At 34.1% G+C, this 12137-nt stretch overlaps 1 long non-coding RNA gene across 1 annotated transcript; it reads right to left on the bottom strand.

Annotated features, from left to right (window-relative positions):
- Nucleotides 1–4849: 4849 nt before the first annotated feature.
- LOC311602995 lies at nt 4850–11774 on the bottom strand. The gene is made up of 3 exons (XR_014780915.1): nt 11729–11774; nt 6975–7110; nt 4850–5042 (listed from the first exon to the last, which is right to left on the bottom strand). It is a non-coding gene; the product is annotated as an uncharacterized lncRNA (long non-coding RNA).
- Between the last annotated feature and the right edge of the window lie 363 nt (nt 11775–12137).

Here is a 12137-nt window from a genome sequence, read left to right as displayed (position 1 = left end):
CACTCCACAAACACTAGTGGTGAAAGGCAGGTTTGATGAGGTAGGGCAGACCTTTCATGTTTACAAAATTCTCCTGTTCCTCATATCTCACTGCAGTCTGTTCTTAATAATTTTACCATGGGGAAGGGACTGTGAAAACAAATGAATCACTGTTCTCTTTGTATATTTTTAAGTAGTAAGGATCAAAATAATAGTCTACAAATATGCCTTTTAAGTATGTCTGTATAAGAAACACACTATTCCCATGCTGAAGTTTTAATTTATTTACTTAATTCCAATGTCTCCTGAAAAAGAGTTGCAGTGATAAGAATAGATTTAAGGTGCAAATTGTCAACACCCTGGCAACAGGTAACCAAATAGGAATGTTCATTTTTATTAGACCCACACCATAAAATGTCTATGCTGAGTCTAACCTTCAGGCCAGATATTAAAAATTCCTCTTAAAGCAAAGGTAATTCAGAAGCAGAGAACCTTGAAGAAAGCAAGGAGATACCTTTTGCTCTCAACTTTTCTGTTAAAGTAGAGCTAACTAAACGTAGCCAAAAAAGTGCTGAATAAATGATTAAAAATTAGACAAGATTTCAGCTTGGAGGACACTTGAATTCCCTCACAAGACAATAAAGAAATATTTGTTGCATCTTATGTCAATTCAGAAATGGAGGTAATTTTGAAAGTATATTTGCCAAAATATTTCTTACCTATAGAGACCTGGGACTTGAATTAGTGCGCATAAACTCACAGGTATCTTTCAACTCTGTACCACTATAATTTATATTCTACAAGTCTGTTCTTGGTTCCCCACTCCATGAAATGTGGGGCTTGTATAAGTGGAAATTCTCCTACCAGAAAGATTAATATAATAAATTCTTATTATAATATATGCTAGATCCGAGTCACTTCTGGCAACCTTAATATTTTTCTCCATATCCAATGATTGGCAAAGATAATCAATGACAGAATCCTAATCCTTGAACTACATTGTTAACCTAGTTGTGAGAATAAAAACTCAAATAAAAAGGCAAAATACCATGTACTACTTAAGCTTTAATGCAGGAATTTTTGAAGAGTAGCTCATTTCAAATACAAATGTTCTGGTGACATATTTTTTGCTAATATCAAAGAGACATAAATGCAAAGAATAGTGATAACATTTTTACAAATTAAAATAAATTCACATAGTAAGAAACTTTAAAGACACAAATATGTAGTTTAGGCTCAAATAAACAAGGAAATAAAAATAGCATTGTTAATGAGCCACTACTCTCTAATGAATAAAGTATAAATTTATAAATGATAACAATTAATGTTTGTTATATTAAGAATATTATATACATTATATAATGTTTATTAAAAAATAAAGTATCATAACATTTCTGTAGCCCATTTTCATAATAGAAACCTAAGCCTAGAAAACTTTATTATATCAAGTCTTCTAGAAATTACTCTAATGTGTTAACTACATAACAGAAGAGATTTCATTTCAAGAATGCTTATTATAAACTAAAGGCAATCTTAGATACACACAATACACCAAAATAATAACTATCACTTAAAGACTTAATAGTTATAAATCAATACATGCACATATATGTTTATATTCCACAAAACTCATAATAGCATACTGAGGTGTTTACAAACATGTTATATATACTGTTTTAGATGAATTAAGGTTAAAGTATAGTAGTCCTTTTTAGTGTTTATTTAGTAGAGTACTTTCCTCAAAGTATTAAAATAAACATAAAATAAACATGTGTATGCAATTTTGCTAAACTTTACCTGTTTTTTTAAACACATTTATATGCAAGCACAACTCAAACAATGTATATATACACCCTTTTTTCTAATCAAAGTTTTTCTTAATTCTTTACACTGAGTTTGGAACCTGTTATTTATAGAACAATTAAATTCTTCATAAATATTTTGGAGGTGCAAGGGATCATGTTCTTCTGCTTCAGCCCACAAAGTGCTCTAAGCTGGTGGTAATGTCAAGAAACATAGGTTGGAATTGCTCACAGAGCATCATTCTTGGTTACCAGTCTGCCTATGGGATGGCAGAGACCAGCACCTACAGAAACAACACTAAGGCCGTGCTGGAACAGACACCCATCCTAGACATCTCTCCTCACACCCTCACTGCAAACTGTTTCTCATCGGTCAGATGGCCCTTCCTGTTCTCTCCTGTTTCCAAGACACCTTCTGCGGTTATGATCACATTTTTGCCCATAGAATAGTTACTGTTAGGTTTTAAAGGAAATGTGAATGACAGCAAACATCATAAGCTGTGTATAATGTCAAGGCGAAGCTCCATAACAAATATTAACAGAATGGGTAGATCAAGGTTTCCAAATAGCCAAGAATTTAGTTGAAGCTTTGGTTTCTTTTAAGTGTTTTTTGTTTTGGTCCCAAGTGTAGGATATGGGAATGTTTTCCCACCACTGAAGAGAAGCTCATGACCTTTGTTAGTAGAAAACAGATCTGTGAGAGGGCACATGGTGTTTTTCTGGAAACTCTCTTGTGAGAGGGGATGTGATGTTTTGCTGAAAACAGACACATGAGAGAGCACATGGTGTTTAGAAAGAATATAAACAGAATCCCACAGGCAGTGAAAGGATGCTTTAGCCTGGCTACCCCTTTGTGTGGGTTACATTGCTTCACTGGTCTTCACTGGTCTTCCCAGCTCTAGGGAACTGTTGGTACTCGTGCTGAGTCTCGCCACTTCCAGTGAACTGTGCTGATTTGGTTTCTGCTGGATTGTGCTACTGATTCATAATTTTCGGTATTGGCTATTGAACTGGACTCCTGGTATCCTGACAACACAGAGTGGAATTGGCCCAAGGAACTACATCTAAAAAGGTACACATCCCCTGCCTCTGTTAACCTGTGTTCTCTCCCACCTCTGGGAGATGGGAGTAAATAAAGTAGATTTGGGAAAAATCTAAGCCTACCCAAGGTTAATTCTGAAACAATAACAACTTCATTAAGCTTAGGAAGAAAAAAAATAGGCAAATCTTGGTAGATTTAGGCTATGGCCCAGTTGTTTTAAACAAAAACGATACTAAGATATTCATGTCCTAAAATCCCTGCTGAAATTATTTAAGAACCTGTTATAAAATGTTAGAAAAATGATAGGACACAGAAGTAGCATGATTATCTAAGAACTATAGGAAAAAATAGCAAATGATATCAACATATTTCAACTTAGCAACTTTAAAGACAATCATGAAGAAATAACATTGGGATTAAAAGCTATTTGCATAACTACCAAACTGATATGACAAAAATTGTTATCAATTAATGTTTAATATAGCTAATAAACTTCAGCTTTTTCAACAAGAAACTATATTCCTATGGGGACATTTTCTAATATTATGAATAATAAATAATATGCTTTGATCCTATTTATGTGGGAAATCACTGGTAATCTGTACTAGGATGCTAAGCTATGTATACGAAAGCAATAAAAGCATTTAGGTTCATGCAAGTAGGAGAATAATCGTGTGAAATGGGAAGAAAGACTTATATCTACTGCATGGAATTTTCTGTTTTAGTTTAGCAGAACTCATCATGGTGCCTCCAGAAGAGGGCATGGCCTCAAAGAGGGCAGGGACCCCTAGGAAGAAGGATTCCCTCCCACTTCTAAGAAAGTCAAAAATACATCAATTTACCAATGAAAAGACGAGCCTCTGTATGCCGCATTATGAAGAGTTAGTTCATTGAAAGCTTAATTATTATTTTTAGTTTTTCCATATTCCAATAAAAGTTTCAAAACAAAGAAGATTGTGACATAGAGAGAGTTCACTCTTGATTTCCCTGAGGATGATTCTCCTCATTTCACAGCACATGCTACATATATTATCAAGATTACTTTGTTGTTCTTCATAATTATTTATTTTCATCCCCTGTAAATTATTAACTGATTCCAGTACGTGTTTACCTCACCAAAAATAATATATTTGAAAATGCATTTTGTCTCTTAAGAGATAGGTAGTAGGAAAGTCTCCGAGGTTCCCACAGCATGTGCAGTGGAGTAACAGACTGTGATGAAGGAAGGAATGGGGCATTATCAATCCAAATCGATCTGAACCTAAAATAGGAAAAAGAATTTTATGTAGAATGCAATTTGCAATTCAGAGCATCCTGTCAAATAGCAGTCTCATCAGGGTGGTTGTCCTGAAGCCATTGTGCTGATCAGCCACAATGAAAAAACCTAGCCAGCCATATTCAAAGAATTAGCATATTCCTGCATTAGCACACTGCTACTTTCCTCAGGTCATTACCACAGCTGAAGGCATCTGTACATTTCTGTTTCTTTGAATCTTTCTCTATCTCTTCTCTGGTATGGTTAATACTGAACTTTCAGGTTTTCACTGATAATTTTAACTGGAATTTTTCTGTGAACACAGGAAGAAATCGCCAAACTAGTTAAGTGATGGGAAGAATTCCATTCCCTTTTCAATACATGACAGTATATATAAGACTTACTTCTGAGATTTTATACTAAGCCACTCATATAATGTATGTGTAAAATAACCATAAATAGAAGAATGAAAAATGGAGGTAATATCATTAATTATAATTTTCTGATTTATAGTAGGCATAGCTTAAATAGTATCATAAGTATAGAGAGGAGTTTAATCCCATGAACCTCCTAATGTGGGACCAGAATGTAATTACAGTGATTAAAATGAAAATCCTACTGTTGGTACTCTGTCCTGTTCACTAGTGTCCCTGAAGTGTACTAAATGGATTTGTTTCCATTCTAAGCATAAATTATAAAAATATAAAATGAGAGTATATAATCTCATCTTAATATATTTTTATTATGTTGATAAAGGTACTTAAGATATTTTTAATGGGACAATTTAAGAGAATAGATGAAGAAGAAAACTACATCTTGGTTGCAATGATGAGAAAACTGCAGTAACCATTCACACACAATCCACAAGGAAAATGAAGTAGGAGATAACTGAATAAATTGGTACCAATGGGAGTCAGCACTTGGCAGTAAGAAGGTAGAGCGGAGGCTGAGGTAGAAGGGCTGGCTGAGAAAAGAGATAAAAATATGAGTGAAAAGACAGTAAAATAAGTGGACATTGAAAGGATAATATCTAGACATTAAGTTATTTGGCTGAATAAGCTATATAAATAATGAAGAAACCAAAAACCTGTGTGTGGTATTACCTGTTATTAGTCAGGTGATTTTAAATTGCTAGAGGCCAAATCCTGCATCTAGTTCATTGTCAAAGCCTTAATATTACTAAGTTGTTCCATAGAGATTTCATTGAATGCAAAGATTATGAAGTAATAAGTCTGCTTTAGGAAACTTCATTGATTGGGCTTTTGTTTGAAAAATGTCTAAAAATCAACTGTCCAAGAAACTAATTTTTATCTCAATTTGAGGAACCTTGTCTTTTATCCCAAAGTGAAGCAACCTGTCCTAATAAATGTGCTATGCGAGCTAGAACCATAGATATGAATAATAAGGGGTGGCAGGCAGCAATGTCAACTTTCATTCTATCCTTGTATTATAATTCTGTAAGGGTAATATAAAATCCACAATAATTTAATTTTCACAAATGATATAGCACTAACTGTATGCTATGTAATGAATCTTTATAATTTTGTTAAACTTTGTGTAATAAAAATTTCCCTAAGATTAATTACTCTAATGTTTAAGAAATTCAATTAATGACTGAATATTCAATGCATTTGAGGTACTTCATGTCTACTAAATACATCTTTCTTATTACAACAATTGACATAACATTTTAAAGAAAAATAACAACTGATTATCATTGGACAATTAGAAATATTTCAGCAACACAATTGAAATAAAATTAAAAAGCAATTAGTTTCTGCTAATTACTTCTGCGTAAGTTGCACAGCACTCCATCAAATAGAAATTAGCTTCCAACACAATGTTCATACTCAAAATAATAGGATCAGGATCCCACACACACTGACTTCTTGCAAGATGAATCTTAAAAGCATTTTTTCATGGTGTCAATACAAGAAAAATATCCCATTTGTTACCTAAAACATTATGTTTCAGAAATAAACTCTTATATTGGTAGACTTTATAAAGGCTATCCTAAAGATTAGCTATAATTTGGGCACTTGACATTCTCAGGCATTGAGGTTTTTTATAAGAATCTCATAATATAAATTATCAGAGATAATTGGAATACTTAGTTGGATTACACCTTTAGACATCAATGTGGAATAAGTAGTTTATTCAGTTATTCCTGATTAATTTTTAAGGAATTGAGAAAGCACATGAGTCTGTGGCCCTAGACCCTCTGTTTAGATGTAACAGTACTGGCTCCTTGTGTACCCCAAACTGTGGAGATTAGGGACTACTTCATACATACATGCTGGCCACTGAACTTAGATCACTTCCCCCTGGTGGGGCGGCCCTGCCTGCCTACAGAGGAAGAGGTTACAGGGAGGACAGATGAGACTTGATAGGCTGAGGCGAGATGTTGGTGGGGGGGGAAGGCTCCCCTTTCTGAGGACTAAGGGAGGGAAGGAGATGGGGTGAGGGAGGGAGGGGCCATGGGGAGAGGACAATGGAGGGAGATACAATCAGGATGTGAAGAATTTAAACTGCAGAACAAGCAGGTAAATTACACTGTTAATCCCACTCTATGGCAATAGCTCTGAGACTGGCTCAGACACGAATGTTTAAGCATAGACAATGCTTGTTGTTGGCTATAGAATTCCTAATGAATAACTTATTGATGTCATAAGAATGGATGCCATTCTTCATATGGCATCAGTGAAGATTTACAGATGTCTTATTTTTGGCCCATACAAAGAGCAGAAAACTAGCCTTAATTGTTCTGTGCATCACGAACACCTTACACATTTATATTTTTAGGAATGTATAATGTTTGTGAGAAATTATATGCTTTCAGAACAAAAGAACTGGACACTGACATTGCATCGGACCTAGCAGGATTCATTCCTCTCACCATGGTGGACACTGACATCCTGCTTCCTTCATGTTCCAGTATCAAGTGCTTCAATTGCTGTTCCTCGTCGGAACAAGTCAACTCCCAGGACACTTTCAAAGAAATCTTCCAATCCCAATTGGTCCAGCATTTCAGACTGTCACACAAAGGCTCTAATTAAGCCTGGAATTTTTTTCAACATTTACTGAACTACAAATGCTATTTTTGCTTGTTTAACCATTTCCCCAATTTTATTTGGGCCCCTACAAAAGTATTATTTGTTTCAAATCAGCCAGAAGAAACCTTAGGAGAATGATGCCCCATTTCCTCTAAGGTGGGTCGGGTAGGTTTTTGATTGCTTTCTTGGGCTATAGAGGATTATTATCAGTGGGAGTTTTTTACAAGTTATTGTTGGTCTTATCTAGAGAGAAAACAAGGTTAGACTCAGCGATGTCTCTCTTTTCCCTTATCTTACATTCTTAGGTTTAGAGATAGGGGTTGAAAAGAAAGAGGGGGGAAATATAGAAATATATAGGGAAGATAGAACAAAAAGTAGATTAGTGAATCTACTCCTCAACTTAATGCCTCAATTGTCACTCACAAAGTTATTATTAATTCACTGCTATAGAATTTTGTATATAGATTCAAAATAAGTTTAATTTTAGATACTGAGGTATAGATTTCTAATGTAAGATTATTCTTTACACATGCTATATATATATATATACATATATATACTCTAAAATAAGATATTGTAACTCAATTATGATGCAAAGTTTACTTCAAATATTCTGAAAGTGCTATTGCAGGGAGTTTAGGATAAATAAGTTATACAAGTTAATTGTTAGTTGAACAAATCATGGTCATATCAATTATTAGTCTACTTTTATCACAAGAATATACATCTTTGGTGCAAAAGATAGATATGGTCCTACAGAAAGATAAGGCACAATAGGTAAGGTCTTCAGATACTTCAGAAACATACATAATATGGCATTTAAAGATGTTTTTATTATTTTAAAGACTCACTGACAATGAGATAGATTAACTCTTGGCAATACCCAGCCTACCTCAAATAAAATGATGAGCATCAAAGAACCTCCTTATGGAGATGGCTTCATATGTGAGAAACAAGCCGCCGGGAAAAATGTACTGTTTCTACCACTACAGAATTCTGCCTAGATAAGGGCAACTTGGATGCAGGCAGAGTTGACTGCCAAACTCTGCCAAGACAGGATAAGCAAGTCGTCAATGGTTCCTGCTTCACACGCATGTCTGTCAGATATATTGGGCCAGAAGGCTGAAGAAGATGCTCCAACATAAAGAGAGTATTGGGTGACTCTTCGGGTAGAAAACTGTCTCTGTCATCTTCTCATTTGGAAAGCTACTAACCTGCAATCCCAGCACACTCAGATAATCAAGATTATTCCTTCTCAAGTCTATGATGGAGTTGAAGACCAGATAGCTTAGATTTACAATGAAGCTTAGCTCTTTAGGGGTTAAGATGTTTTAGGTCTAGATAGATGTTTTAAGTTGATAATAACAAGATGTGATAAAGATTGATTTACATTCATAATTTTAGATATACCAATATAGGAAAAATGTTTTATTCAAGGCTGTCAAATACAAAAGCTGAAACACTAAAAACATTATATATATATATATATATATATATATATATATATATATATATATTTCCTGATTGTGTCAATTCTTCTTGCTTTAGGTAGCCTATTGTATACATGTGTAATAATATAAATGTTTATGTAAAAATAAAAGAAAATATTTAATAAAATAATTTCCTTCATCCCCGCAAAAAAAAAAAAAACAGAAAAAGTACATGAGTCAAAACATATTCATTAGAAAATGGTAATAGATTTTCATTATTTAGTACAAGAAGTCCAGTAATCAGCCCACTTAAAAATGGATTCAGAAGGCATTTAAAAGGAAGTGGCTTCATTTAGAACAATAGGAAAGCAAACTTCTTTTCATAGATAATCAATAAATATATTTGATTAACAACTTATTTTTTCTTATAACCATTATGTAAACTAGCACTATCTTGCTTGCCAGGCAAACTTTTTACCATTTAGCCAAATTCCTGCTCATCATTTGTTAATTTTGTTTATTGCAATTTGATTTTTCAAATCCTTTTTTGTCCTTGGTATTGTCATCAAGACTTTATGTTTCATAAAGTTCAAAAATCTTAACTTTGGTGGCAAATTCATAGCAGAAACACCAAAGAATCCTCTTTTCATGTTTTCTAATTGCCTTAATATTTATAAAAATAAATTGAGATACTACAAAAGAAAGTTCAATTCTTAAAGTCTCTTTGCATCCCTCTTGCTTTTTTGTGAAGACTGTGAGAAATGAAGTCTGCTTTTCAACAAATATGTATTTGATAAGGAAGAAGAAAAAAAGGCCTTTAAAAGACACTCAATTTTACTTCTTATGCAAATTGTAAAATAAAGTTAATGTCTTAGTAGAATAAAGTAAGATCCATTAAATAAATTCAAATATGTATAACTACAGGTGATGATCAAAATTTTCATATAGGTTGTTTATCTTCACTATATATATCTCCTGTGGTCCTCAGTAAAAGGAAAGCTATGTGTTTTATACCTTGTAGGACGTTTTAACCCAAAATCTCTGCTTAAATAATCTTAATGTAGCCATTTATAAAAGGAAATTTCTTTATATTGACGCTCAGAACTTCTCAAATATTCAGAAGTCAAAAAAAAAATAATTTTTACGATATTTAAGGATGATGTGGTGGTGGAAGAGTGGCACCAAGGCAGGTCCATGACAAGGTATTAAGCCATACAACAGATTCGGCATAAAGGAGGTTTATTGTGGGTAATGGGGAGGGAGAGCCTAGAGAAGGGAAAGAGACACTGAGTAGGCCATGAAAGCAGAGAGAGAGAGGGCACAGGAAGGGAGAGAAAAGTGGCATTCGGAACAGAGAGAGATAAGAAAATGGGGAGAGCTGGAGGTGGAAGGCAACTGTCTTTTTATCCCACACACACCCGACTGGCTGTGGCAGGTGATGATGTAAACAATTGCTAGGACCCCGAAGGCAGGCCAGCTGAATTGCCTGTACTCTACTAGTAATCTTATCCTGTTTTGATTTATGTTTCGCTCCTATATTTAATACTTAATAAGATATAATAAAATAAAATTGCAATCTATATTCAACTGTTTATTTTCAAAGTTTTATATTGTTTTGCTGGTGTTAGCTTGTAACTTGCTACAGGTAAAGCAGGACTGCACTATTAAAATTATGACAATTAACTATTTTGTCTGTTCTTTCTAACATGACAGTACCAGCAATATCACCCATTTACAACTGAGTTCACAGTATTTCCCACCAAATATTTAGTACTTGCCCTTTCTAAGAAAGACATCAGTATCTGCCCCATCATCCATCACCCCCATCCCTCTTACCTTCATTGCCATTTGACATCATTGTTGGAAATTTAATTTTAATATTATCATGTCAAGAGTTTTTTTTTCACTTCATTTAAGCTCTTCCTATCATATAATTACCTATGCTGTTCCACTCCATTGCCTCGTTCAAACCTGTTTTGCATACTACAGTTAGCAGTAAATCACCTGAAGCAGGTCTCTGGCCTCTGGAAAGCTATGTTATCTCATTTTAATAAAAGATAAAAGTTACATTGTATAAGATTAACGCTAAATTTTTGAACACGGTTGCTTTTTATCTACTCTATAACAAACCCAAGAGTTCTCCATGGAGGCACTAATTGATATTTTGTTTTTCATGTTACTTGTTGAGCACTAAAATTTACTAATTTTGCAACTCAAACCAGCACATACAACTACTTTGTAAATATTTTAATTAGGAGTAAGAGTTCTATTATATATCTTCTATTGTTCTCATCATGGACCATGACATTGCACTGTATGCGTGACATTTTTCTTCCATAGCAATCCTTTAGGAATATTATCTGATAGTTCTTATATCTTTTACATTATTTTTTACCAAAATCATTATGAAACAAGAAATTTATATCTCGTTTAGAGTCAATTACTAAGAGAAATGCAATGAATAGGTTTCTATGGATATGGGATACATTGGCCATACCAAATGACATAGCCTTGTGTATATATTATTTGAAAACACAGAGAAATATTTTCTCTGAGTTATTAATAAGATACCAGGAGATCTAAACCACAACTGAAAATTTGTACTTAGATCATGTAGGTAGTTTTTCTTTTTACAATCATGATTTTACATACGGTGATTATAATTTCCCTTAACATCTTTTGGATTTTGTAAAACACTATAGCCCAATTCAGTCATTACTATTTTTCCTAAAAGGTCCAAAAAATGGAACATATACTGAAATGTAAGTATTTATTTTAACAAATTACTCATGGTGTTACAATAATACACTTGAGGTATCTTTTAAATTTTTACTAAGTTTGGATGGATAATTAATACAAAATTTAATGAATAATTTTGAATAGGATTGTTGGGTAATTTCAGAAATATCTAGTAGTTTTTATATTTAGATACCATTTTAAACATATTTTATCCTTTGACCTTTCTTAGCTACCTGTCTTTAACACCAGTGCTTTCATGGATTTAAAGCAATGAGTACTTTCCTATCCCATCAGCATCCTGAATGAAGGATCTTTCTGTTCAGAAGAAGCTCCTTGCTTCTTCTGAACGAGGATTTCACGTTCACAGAGAAGTTAGGACTGTAATGGGTTAACACTATCATTCCCAAATTCACATGATGAAGCCTCACCTCTAATTTCTCAGAATGTGGTTATATTTACAAATAGTCTTTAAAGAGATTAAGGTTAGTAGGGTAACATGTGTAGGCTTTACTCCAGTATTGTTAGGATTCTGTTACAGTCCGCCTACCTGTGATGTCACTATTAACTGCCATGGGGACGTGGCCCCGCACAGAGCCAGATGAAAGATGAAAGAACAGACCCTCCATGTGGCTCTCTCTAGATCTCTCTACCTCGCTCGCCCACCTGCTTACAGATCTTCTCCGAAATCCCAATTCCAGCGTCCCAATTCCGGCCTTCTCACACACTGGCTAATTGGCAAGTTTTTTTTCCCCTTTCCTTGGCATAAACATTAGAGTTTGCTGGCCCTCTCTAATTGACTGGGAGCAGAGGACAACCTGGTTCTCTTCGCTGACTCCC

Source organism: Acomys minous, assembly GCF_964271855.1.
Source record: "Acomys minous genome assembly, chromosome: 8".
Taxonomy (NCBI): Eukaryota; Metazoa; Chordata; class Mammalia; order Rodentia; family Muridae; genus Acomys; species Acomys minous.
The sequence above is the reverse complement of the archived record's forward strand: the minus strand, read 5'-3'. Positions and strand labels throughout refer to the sequence as shown.